Source organism: Schistocerca serialis, chromosome 10, assembly GCF_023864345.2.
Source record: "Schistocerca serialis cubense isolate TAMUIC-IGC-003099 chromosome 10, iqSchSeri2.2, whole genome shotgun sequence".
NCBI classification, from domain to species: domain Eukaryota; kingdom Metazoa; phylum Arthropoda; class Insecta; order Orthoptera; family Acrididae; genus Schistocerca; species Schistocerca serialis.
In genome coordinates, this window is record NC_064647.1 from 158,991,188 (window position 1) to 159,004,193 (window position 13,006).

Below are 13,006 nucleotides of genomic sequence, written 5' to 3' on the forward strand. Positions count from 1 at the left end.
TGTAAAACTAGTACCGTAACAACCTTCCCATTTAACACAATACAAAAAAAAAAAAAAAACATTGTACTCATAATTCACTCATTGCGTTCATGATTGTGTTCTGTAACTAGAAGCTGAAAATTACTAAAATACATGCAAATCATTGCAACTGTTTATAAGAATTTGGTACAGTACTCTGGTGCTACTGGTTAACGCAAGGGAAAACAAAATACTTTTGTCAGTTAACTAGTCACCAATATTGCATCAGGCATAAGCTGTCACGCGATTAGGAATAGTATTAGCTAATGCATATCAACGCTCAATTCCCACCTGCATGCTCACATGGTCTTCCGTAAATTTGATGCAAGTTACATACGTATCACGTTGCAGTCTGAATTTGGACTTATTTGAATCGTCTTTGGGTTTTAAATGCTTCAATTTATTGGTCAGTGCAGCTATTAAACTCACCGAATCGCTAGCGTTTTGCTGAAACCAGCAGCACACCAACTCCCCTACCACTGCACGAACACTACTGTGAGCTGTGTTTCGTCTGTACCGGTGTGCGTCCAGAGAGTTTCAGTAGCTTGAAAGATGTTCTACTCGACCGTCACTGATATCGATAACCTTGCGCGACACAGTGACGTCCTTATTCTCTTGCAATAAAGGACTAAAATGTGATATTCCAGGAACATTTCCATGCGCATATTAAAAGAGAACAGCGGTGGTTAATGTTGACAATACGTTCAAAGGAACTGTCTACAGGAGCCACTGGTGGTGGCATCTAGCGGCCAGATTCTGAAACTACTCCGAATGTGCCATCTGCTGGCGAGCTTCAAGCACTACTAGCGGCATGCTGCTGCAACAGACCCTTTTGAATTGGCTAAGTGAAAGGAAACGTTTGCGTAACAAATTGGCGTAGCGCAATTTACGAGCGACCCTTCGCAAGACGAGATGTAACTAATCTGTTCCTTCTGACACCTTTAACTTCGAAGCGAACGCTAATGACTTCACACCCAAATTTCCTTCACAGTAATTTACAGAGTCGGATATCGATATACTATAGTACAATAATCTAAAATGTTTACAAGTATTTTACTAGATACTGGGAGTTTCGAAGAATTTTGATAACATGCAGCAGTCTTCTATATCTTGGACTGCAGATACAGTAGATTAGCGGTAACTACACTGGTCATTCACGAAGAGCATGTGGTCTGTGTTACCTTTTGCATCCGCTGAGCGCACTATCACCTTGGAAGTAATTCCTCGTTTTGTTGGTCTATAATTATTTACTTTAATCTGGAACCGTGAACTGAATTATTTTTTTACAGTTATTTGTTGATACTGAAAGAAAAAAGAAAAGAAGTTTACATTAACAAAACAGCTTGACTATAAAAATGAATCGCAGCGGTCGTGACTAACATTTGAATGTCATTTAAATGGCGGATAGTGCCTCGTTCATAGAATGTAAAACGCAGCCTTTGACTCTTAACGCTCTAATTTACTGCGTTACCGTCTTGTATACATTTCAGGTTGCGGCAGCAGTAGGGTACACAAAATAAAAATGCATTACAGGTCTTCGATGTTATTCAGAATTCAAGTTCAGTTGTTTTCGAAGCTTACCACACTTCAAAAAGGTATCTAGAAAGTTTTGCGGCTGGACTGAATAATTTTCATGCAGAACACAGAATGATATACTGCACTGAGATTGAAACTAAGATTTGATTTCTGATGTGCTCCAATAACTCTGACAGAAGCATTACTGTTACTTATTAATGACTTAGCAGTGTGATATAATTCTTTCGAACTCGCCGCTCTTTTCGTAAATTCGAGATCGATTGCAACTAACCACTCTATTTCTAATCGATAACTTCAGATGAATAGCCCTTTGTAAGAGGTGCACTCTACCAAAACTAGAGTAAGTAGTAGGATAATTACGGGTAGTACTGGTAGCATTTTTAGGGAAAGAGACACTGGCACCTTTTTTGTTTATTTTGCACATAATGAGGACCGCACATCGTTCAGTGCTAGTCAATTGTGTATTTTACATCCTTTGCAAAGTGTAACTTATATTTATAAGTAACATAAATTAGGGGAAGTGGCAACAAAACGACTATTCACGTTGGTGTGTAGAATATATGAGTCTGGCGATATACCATCTGACTTTCGGAAAAGCATCATCCACACAATTCCGAAGACGGCAAGAACTGACAAGTGCGAGAATTATCGCACAATCAGCGTAACAGCTCATGCATCGAAGCTGCTTACAAGAATAATATACAGAAGAATGCTAAAGAAAATTGAGAATGCGCTAGGTGACGATCAGTAAAGGGACGAGAGAGGCAATTCTGACGTTACGGCTAATAATGGAAGCAAGGCTAAAGAAAAATCAAGACACTTTCATAGGATTTGTCGATCTGGAAAAAGCGTTCGACAATATAAAATGGTGCAAGCTGTTCGAGATTCTGAAAAAAGTAGGGGTAAGCTATAGGGAGAGACGGGTCATATACAATATGTACAACAACCAAGAGGGAATAATAAGAGTGGACGATCAAGAACGAAGTGCTCGTATTAAGAAGGGTGTAAGAATTAAGAAGGGTGTAAGACAAGGCTGTAGCCTTACGCCCCTACTTTTCAATCTGTACATCGAGGAAGCAATGATGGAAATAAAAGAAAGGTTCGGGAGTGGAATTAAAATACAAGGTGAAAGGATATCAATGATACGATTCGTTGATGACATTGCTATCCTGAGTGAAAGTGAAGAAGAATTAAATGATCTGCTGAACGGAATGAACAGTCTAACGAGTACACAGTATGGTTTGAGAGTAAATCGGAGAAAGACGAAGGTAATGAGAAGTAGTAGAAATGAGAACAGCGAGAAACTTAACATCAGGATTGATGGTCACGAAGTCAATGAAGTTAAGGAATTCTGCTACCTAGGCAGTAAAATAACCAATGACGGACGGAGCAAGGAGGACATCAAAAGCAGACTCGCTATGGCAAAAAAGGTATTTCTGGCCAAGAGAAGTCTACTAATATCAAATACCGGCCTAAATTTGAGGAAAAAATTTCTGAGGATGTACGTCTGGAGTACAGCATTGTATGGTAGTGAAACATGGACTGTGGGAAAACCGGAACAGAAGAGATTCGAAGCATTTGAGATGTGGTGCTATAGACGAAAATTAGGTGGACTGATAAGGTAAGGAATGAGGAGGTTCTACGCAGAATCGTAGAGGAAAGGAATATGTGGAAAACACTGATAAGGAGAAGGGACAGGATGATAGGACATCTGTTAAGACATGATGGAATGACTTCCATGGTACTGGAGGGAGCTGTAGAGGGCAAAAACTGTAGAGGAAGACAGAGATTGGAATACGTCAAGCAAATAATTGAGGACGTAGGTTGCAAGTGCTACTCTGAGATGAAGAGGTTAGCACAGGAAAGGAATTCGTGGCGGGCCGCATCAAACCAAAAAAAAAATTTGTTGACCGCGTAACTTCGGCGCTTTTATGTAACCAAAGCAATTAGTTTTGATGCAAGTATAGTTTGCATGCATGAACATGAAAAGTCTATTTAATTATTTACTATTGTTGTTATTTTGTACTCAATGAAATGTTCTTCATCATGATCAAAGACAAGAGTTTCCTATTATTAATGATAAGTGCGAAAGGTGTCTATGAATATCAGAAATATTTTTTTTAAGCTAGATGAAGAATGGAACCGAAGTTTGACTGACACGTTTTTCTTTTGCGTCAGTTGCTACGAACTGTGACCTCTCTCACAGGAAATCGCAAATCCAGTCACATAACTGAGACGATATTCCATAAGCGCGCAATTTCACTACAAGCCGCATGTGTGGTACAGTGTCAAAAGCCTTCCAGAAATACGGAACCGATCTGAAATCCCCTATCAATAGCACTAAACACTTCATGCGAATAAAGAGCTAGTTGTGTTTCACAAGAACGATGTTTTCTAAACTCATGTTGACTGTGTGTCAATAGACAGTTTTCTTCCTACGTAGTACAAAAATGTTCCGCAGATTACGGGGCCCTTTATATGTATATCCTGATTCAGGTTGTAGGCGGTTCACCGCTTGTGGTTTCTGGGAAACCTTGTGAAACTCTGATCATACACGCAAACAAAACGATCGAAATCAGATAACACCCCAGTAGGGGTGCTACACCGTAAGCTACAGATAACGCGATTGCGATGTTAACTGACCAAGGCTTCTAGGGAAACTACCTTCGTCTAGCTTACTTATGGTGGTCTACGGTGGCCTAAGGTAGTTTTGCTACTCGTTTGTAAACTATAGCTTAAAATTATACGGAATAAAAATTGACTCTGATGTAGCATAATAACCATTTCCGGGCACTACATAATATTTCTTTATAATATCGTCCCTTTCCTTATCGGTCTTCCTACTTACATTTACGTCGTCAGTTTCTTTCCTGTGATACATGTATCCTATTCGGTTAATCTTTTATAAATTGTATCCAGCTTTACTAACGTGCGTTGGAAGTCACATCCACATCTTATTTGCAGTGACACAATAGCTTTTGTGGGAGTGACCTATTCCTCCAAAGCCTGATATGCTCATATTGACACTTTTCTGCAGAAGGCTTTTGATGCAGCTGATGTATTTGAGCCAAAGCACAAGGTCAGAATACTACTTTTAGTTATGAAATGATATTTAATTACTACCAGTTAATTAAGACGATATTTTAATTACTGTTAATTACTTAAAACATCGAAACTCGAGTAATAATCATTTATGTACAGGGTATCCAAAATTTTATAGTTCTAGTTTCAAAACGCTGTAGAAAGAGAACCACTGCTCAGAATGACTTCAGATTTGACGAGCATACTATTGATGCAGGTGGAAGCGTCATGGAACAATAAATAAATAAATAAATAAATAAAATAAAAAATTAACTACGATTTTACCAATAGATGGCGCTTAAGCGTCTTAACGTAAATAGGATCGACTACAAATGACAGATGAATCGCAATGTGGTTTGAGCTGCACATTACACCACCCGTAATGTGCAATGTTAACGACAACACAAGTTCAGTTGCCAACAGTTGTAGCACTGTTAACGGGGTTAGGTAAGACCATCCACCATGGCAAGGTCGTATCACATCGAATGAAAAAAAAAACGGTTTTCGACTATCCTGAGACCAAAACAGCATAAAAAACAAAATTATATCAGTTTTTAATAGTCCTAGGACCAAAAACCGTATAAAAAGCAAAATGACATCGGCGTTCAACTGTCGTGAGACTGGTGCAAGACATGCTACATATGCTGTCCATCGATTTCTGTCACAAGCTGAAATAGCGTGGTCTGCAACACGTGGAGTGTCTCGTGAGTGACTTTCAGAATGCGTTGCGCGATGCGTGCCCGCAGGTCATCTACGTTCGTAAGTGGAGCACAGAACACATCTTTCAGATAGCCACGGAGCCAGAAGCCACACGGATTAATTGTAAATGTAGGCTTCCGCGGCCGGTGTCACAGTCAATAAAAGTCTTCTGGGTTTGACGCCGCATTGTCAAGTTACCAGTACACCATTAAAATTCTGACGTTTCGGCGACTATTGCAAGACGCCTGCCTCTAGTTGACAATGCGGCCTCAAACCTAGAAGAACAGTTAGCAGTACACCCTGAGGAAGGCGTCTTGCAATAGTCGCCAAAACGTCGCCATTTCATAGTTGACAATGCGGCCTCAAACCCAGAAGAATTTTATTGCCTACTCCGATTAATTTCAGGTGATCTGGATGGGCAGGCTGTAGGGAAATGAAGCGCCAAAGAAACCGGTATAGACACGCATATTCAAATACAATGTAAATGGGCGGAATACGGCGATGCGGTCGGCAACGTCTATATAAGACAAGTGTATGGCGCAGTTGTTAGATCGGTTACCGCTGCTACAATGGTAGGATAATCAAGATTTAAGTGGGTTTGAACGTGGTGTTATAGTCGGCGCACGAGCGAAGGGACGCAGCGTCTGCGAGGTAGCGATGAAGTGAGGATTCTCCCGTACGACCATTTCACGATTGTACCGTGAATACGAGAAATCCGGTAAAACATCAAATCTCCAACATCGCTACGGTCGGAATAAGATCCTGCAAGAACGGGACCAACGACGACTGATGAGAATCGTTCAACGTGACTGAAGAGCAACCCTTCAGGAAATTGCTGCATATTTCAATGCTGGGCCATCAACAAGTATCAGCGTGCGAAGCATTCAATGAAACATCATCGATATGGGCTTTCGCAACACAAGGCCCACTCGTGTGCCCCTGGTGACTGCACGACACAAAGCTTTACACCTCGGCTGGGCCCGTCAACATCGACATTGGACTGTTGATGAGTGAAAACATGTTGCCTGGTCTCGTTTCAAATTATATTGAGAGCATGGACGCGTACGGGTATGGAGATAACATCATGAATCCATGGACCAACCATGACAGCAGGGACTGTTCAAGCTGGTAGAGGCTCTGTAACGGTGTGCAACGTGAGAGGTTGGAGCGATACGTCTAGATACGACTCTGACAGGTAACACGTTGAAACGTCCCCTTTGAACAATTCTACACGACTGTGCTTAACCTGACACACAACATTTTTAGCGCAACGCAATCTGACTTTCAAAATTCCCTACTAAAGAATGGCCCTGACAAACATTAAACTATACCTTTCACAAATCACTTACCTCACAAAAATCTTCGCTGCTCAAGCTACTGCAGCACAGCGAGCGCCACTACTGCCAGCTAAATAGAAGATTCAAACTACTGAAGGCACTAACTACTGATAGGGATAGTTAGCAAATGAAAGATATTAATAGAGAGCAAACAATGTATTTACCTTAATATCATCACAAGTCATAATATATATATCAGTTCATGACAAATTAGAAACCTCCGCCATCTCTCTCCCCACATCCACCACTGCTGGCGGCTCACCTCCAACTGCGCAACGCTACGCGCTGTTCACAGCCAGCTGCCTAACACTACAATGGCGAGTATTACAACAATGCAAAGCAGCCACAGACTGCACACAGCACAGCCAGTGATTTTCATATTGAGCGCTACGTAACGTTGCCAGTAAGAAAACATAAACAGCCTACTTACATAGAGAAAACATAAACAGCCTACTTACATAGAAAAAACATAAACAGCCTACTTACATAGAGAAAACATAAACAGCCTACTTACATAGAGAAAACATAAACAGCCTACTTACATAGAGAAAACATAAACAGCCTACTTACATAGCCCCCATGCTCCCCACAAAAAATTTTTACAAATTTTTTTTTTGGGCAGTGGCCAATAATGATTTGATAAAATTTTTCATAATTACAATAACAAAGAAATCAAATGCACACACTTATTGATACAATGTTGGTCAAAAGCTAAAATTTTCTCACAGTCCATAAAGATAGTCCTGATTGTTCATTACGGTAAAATAGTAGTGTTTTTCTCAAAGTCTGAGCAGTAGATGAAAATGCACACGGAAGTAGTGGATTTCCATGCAGTCTTGAAGAAGTAGTGTTGTCCTTCCAACGGAAAGACAGTGCTGACTCTTGACATGCAGACAAGTAATGGGTCACAACAGAGCAAACCCACAGCAGAGTCATTCGAAGTTTTGAAGAATATTGGTAGGTAGGTCATCACACAGCAGACCCACTGTAGTCCTGGTAGAGAGTATGGTATTGGTGGGCCACCAGAGGTGCAGACCCACTGCAGTCCTTGTAGAAATAATGGTAATGGTGGGCCATCAATGATGCAGACCCACTGCAGTCCTTGTAGAGATAATGGTAATGGTGGGCCATCAAAGATGCAGACCCACTGCAGTCCTTGTAGAGATAATGGTAATGGTGGGCCATCAAAGATGCAGACCCACTGCAGTCCTTGTAGAGATAATGGTAATGGTGGGCCATCAAAGATGCAGACCCACTGCAGTCCTTGTAGAGACGCCAGCAGCCATCAGTTGCGACTGTGCAGGTGCACAATCACCATTGAAGAGTCTTGCGGATAATATAGCAAGTCCATAACCACCACTTGTGCACTCACAAAGTTTGTGGAATTGTCCTTAGAACCAGCAATGCTGTTATCCAGTCCCTTGCTGAATTATTAACACACATGCAAACACTAACAGTCCCTACTTCTCACATATTGTCCATATACTATGACCAACAGAAACGTGTGCAGTGAAATGTCACTTACAAGTTAATAATATGATGAACTGGTTTCAATTACAATTTTATAACATGAGAATACAATTACAAAGGTACAAAATACATCATTAAAGAACATAACAATACAGATAACATTAGTAGTACAGGCTTTACAAAAGAATAGATATAGGCATATACATCAGTGTTACAGGAATTATGACATGAGTACATACATAGAAGATCAGAATAACTTGCGAAACATCAACTTCACACATGAGCATTTAAACAGAATGAATAATGTCTAACATCTTTACAAAGTAAATAACATATTATTAATGCCAATTATATTTGAGGATAACAGTATTCCTCATCATAGTGAATGTAGCTTAATATTAAAAGAGAAAAAAATTCTATGAAACTACACAGAGACAGGAAGAAAACAAATACACAAGGGTACACAAACACTTACTGGGATAACACAAAAGGAAAGGACAGGGTTCGTTTTCAGTGTAACATTTGGTACTGCAGTCCAACCCAAAACTTCATATATCTTTCCTCTTATTTCATCCTTTGTTTCCACCAAAAAAAATTCTAACTAAGCATGCTTTCTGTGTTTATATGTTCACACATTTCTTACCTCATTTTTATTTTCAAGAAAATCCTACCTAAACCTGTTTTCTCAATGCATTTCTTTACCTATTCTCCATAGTCAGTTTCTTATATAGTCTACCCCCTCTTAAGCTAACTTAAATCTACTGAGCTCAGATGCTAAACTAAGGGACGAGGCAATGCAGCAGCACATAAAACAATTAATATAAGCAGCAATGACAAGAAATACAGATTGGCAAAGCTAGCAGCAGCAAATGTAATAACTTATATCAAAACATGACATAGCTCAAGCAAAAAAGATATTACAGTAAAAACAACAATGCAGATAAGGGAAATGTATATTCACATCTTAATATCTATGTAATTAAAGTGGTGCACCACAACAACTGATTGTAAAAAGAAATATTACCATGTACTTGAAAAGAAAATTATGTGTTACTGTTACTAGATCCTTCTTATTGTTCTTTCCTTTCCAAGTGCTCCCTTTTTTTAAAGAATGTGGATCATAAAATAATTATTTAATAGATCTGTTGACAGAAAGTGTTCACATTAGCAAATGCATTTCATTTTATAAAAGCAATGCTGCAACACAGCTGGAAAACAGGTATCAAATGAAATAAGCAATTATGTACAAAGCATAAAAACATCATTCAATAGTCATGTGGCATTTCGTAAGTTAGTAGAAATTCTCTCAACTCTCGTAGAAAGACACTTGTCATAATCAGGTGTGCAGATGTACGAATATTTCCCATCAATTCATAAGCATTTCAGTAATTAGCACAAAGTACGAGTAATCATATGTTTTCAGGTAACGAGGGTGTCGCATTAGCGATGAAAGGCACACCCTAATGGCTTGTTCTCCAGGTGTTTTCCTGTGCTCTGAAAGGCACGCGCTAATGGCTTTTTCTCCAGGCGTCTGACACAGCTGGGTGCCCACGACGCATTATGTGTAGGTGGTCCGTTAACTTTCTTACGGAAATATTTACGACAGCAGTTTCCGCTACAGAGACAGTCGCATATAAAAATATTTCACAGGTCAAGAATTTGCGTTACAAATCTGTAGAAACAAAATCCTATGAATATAACAGTGTCCAAAAAATTTTCGTCTGCATTGTAATACATTCATGCATATACACACACATTTCATAACTCTTAAAGTACGATTCTTGGTTTCCAACAACCTTTTCATAAATCAGAGTCCCTAACCCCTACTCCTTATTCCTTACCTTATTACACATATACATATTCATATTCATCAACACGTCTTCAATATTTCGTCATAATAGCTACATAGCATAATCAGATTCCTCATATAGCATCAGCTTATTTATCATAAACATACCTCAACAGCATAATACACATCGTCGTCGTAAAAATAACATCATAACACCTCAGTCAAATCGCAAAATCGTCGTAGCTTCCTCCAATAATTAAAAAAATTCTCTGCTCATGTCAAAAGTGTCATCTGCCTCAAACGTACTTTAAAATCATGCTCCCTTACCAAATACATCATTCAAAGCTCTCATAGTATCACAATGGTTCCGAAAAAAAATATGAACAGTTTACAAAGTACAGACAAAATACAGTTTCATAAGTGTGAAGTTACCCAACTGTGTAATTGCGTAAACATGTGTCACTGATGTAGTAAAAAAGTTTATCTCTCAGTTAAAGGATCAGATAGCTGTGTAATTTGTGTGTTAGAGAAATATGGTACCGATGTGTAAAGTTGTATAAGCAAATACCATATTAGCTAGGGTTCCTTGTGGTTGCCACACACATGGTACACAAGGTAAGCGTGTACCCCCCTGAGGATAAATGTAATTATACCCTCAGGTGTTACAAATTACAGCAATGGAATGAAATGTATCACGGAAAACTTTCTTTGTAATTAAAAAATCTTTGAAAATAAGTGTTTTAAGTATAAGATTAATCACTCAAATGTGTGTCCTGTAGCACTAAATGTGCATCTTGTTGTAAGATAATCTCTGTGGAAGTGTCGTAGTTATTTTCCTCCGAAAGCTAAGTTCTGCAGAAGCCAATGTACTTACCTCATGATAAACAAAAGTGAAATGCTTTGCGTATAGATATCGTAGTTATTATGCTTATTGGCGTGATGAAGAAAGTACTGTACAGTAACGTATTGTTGTGCCACGAAAAAGCTGTCTCATTGTTGCTATACCACAAAAGTTACTACTAAAACATGTTTTTCTTTCCAGAAGAATTCAGAAAACTGTGCAGATATAAAACAGATACACCGCAAAAGTAACATTGTAAATTGTCACTCATTAGTAGCGTCGTGATAAAAATCGTGTAGCTTGAGACCAATATGCTGAGAGGAAGGCATGGTAAAACTCTCCTTCACTGTGGCAATCGTGAATTACCGATCGCATTCTTACAGCTGGTTCATTCTCCAAGTAGCCACACATAAATTCTAATCTGTGTTCCAACGACCAGTTGGGAGGAAAACAATGAGAGAATTGATGGAGCCATGCTTGTGGATGAATGTCGTTGCCAGAATTCTTAAACGTTTTGAATTTACGTGTAGTAATGAACAGCTTATAGTCAAAATCATCATGTCGGCGAGTCGCATATAGGTCATTGTTAGGTCGTGTCGGCCGTTCCATCTCAAAATTCAGTGCACATTGCCAATTTCTTTCATAACTTCCGAAATGCCCTGTGTTATTATTTTGCGGCTTTTCCGTATTTCTAAGTCCCTCTTCCCGTGTTGGAGCGCGAGTGTCCTCTGAAATACGTAATTCTTGTACTACTTGTGCCAACTGATCTTGCACTTCCCGGATTTCTCTTTTGTACTGTGTATTGATTTGATTCTGATTTTGTTTGAATTTCCTAATTTGTTCATACTCTTCTGTGTCAGTGAAGGCTACAGGTGTTGTGTCATTCAGATCATCATCTACCTTTGTAGATAAGTTATTTAGCTGATCCGAAAGTTCAACTACTTTCTCTGATAATGAACTAATTTCCTCCATGTGTCTTTCTACTGTGTCCTTTAAGTTTTCCTGAGTTTTTGCAAGTTGCGTAACCGAATCGGTAGATGCAACTGAGTCAATTTTAGCTTGCAAGGTCTCATGATTTTCATGAACAATAATTTGCAGTTCTTTTATGGCTGCTTCGTGATTCTGTAATGCATTTTCATGCCGCGAAAAAATAGGTTGAAAATGCTCACAAATTTGTGTTTTTACGTCGTTACAGACTTTTTGACATTTCGATTCGATTTTATGTAACTCAGTAGTTAAATCTTCACGTGTTTGTTCAAGTGTGGTGTCTAACTTTTGAAGATTTTGTTCCATTGTGTCTAACTTTTTAAGCTTTTGCTGTGTTTGTCTCTGATTTTGTTCCATTTGTTGCATTAATTGCAATAATAATGTATTAGTGTCTGGAATCTGTTTCTCTACGCTTTTCGGCAGTGCATTTGCACCGACAACATTCACATTTTGACAAGCAGAAAATGTGTCTTGACTTATTTGAGAAAACGGTGATGACCCAAAACCTGAATCTACAGTATTTGCGAAATTGTGTCCTGTCATTTCGGATTCCTGAGGCGAGCTGTTGCCGACCGATCGATCGATAATGCTTCCCTCTTCACTAATTGTTTCACTGTCCACGCCATTGTTTGCCGCCCGCTCCATTTCCCTATGCACAATTACCAAATTACTACTTTGAACATCAGTTAATTCACTACTCGATGGCGCTAACACACTGCTTTCGTCTTCACTGTCATTTCTCAGTTTACTTTGGAGCCTAGTATTACGTTTTTCACACGCCATAATTGTCACAATATTTCACACGACAACGCAGAAAAGCACAATTTGAAGATCAAAAATAAGAGAACACATTAACATAGCACTGAAAATAATATCTAGTTAATTGCAGCTGCTAAATACTTGGTGCAAATCTACATGCATGCCACAACTGTTTTACTGTACAACAATGAAAGGCTACAACTACAAAGGAGATTCTCTCTACAATTACGCGCTAGCAATAAACAAAAGCTACACTAAATACACAAACTACAAGGAAAATCAGAAGATTCCAGTGAGGTATCCTAGGCTAAGGGTCGACATATGAAACGTCCCCTTTGAACAATTCTACACGACTGTGCTTAAACTGACACACAACATTTTTAGCGCAACGCAATCTGACTTTCAAAATTCCCTACTAAAGAATGGCCCTGACAAACATTAAACTATACCTTTCACAAATCACTTACCTCACAAAAATCTTCGCTGCTC

The 13,006-nt window shown here is 39.1% G+C and overlaps 1 protein-coding gene across 4 annotated transcripts in view; it reads right to left on the reverse strand.

The window, feature by feature from the left end:
* Positions 1 to 551, reverse strand: part of LOC126425294 (pyruvate carboxylase, mitochondrial) — a 417,925-nt gene extending 417,374 nt beyond the window's left edge. For all 4 annotated transcript variants that reach the window (XM_050088273.1, XM_050088271.1, XM_050088272.1 and 1 more), the window contains exon 1: positions 448 to 551. The gene's annotated coding sequence lies outside the window, so the exon portion shown is untranslated. The remainder of the gene's footprint in view (positions 1 to 447) is intronic.
* Between the last annotated feature and the right edge of the window lie 12,455 nt (positions 552 to 13,006).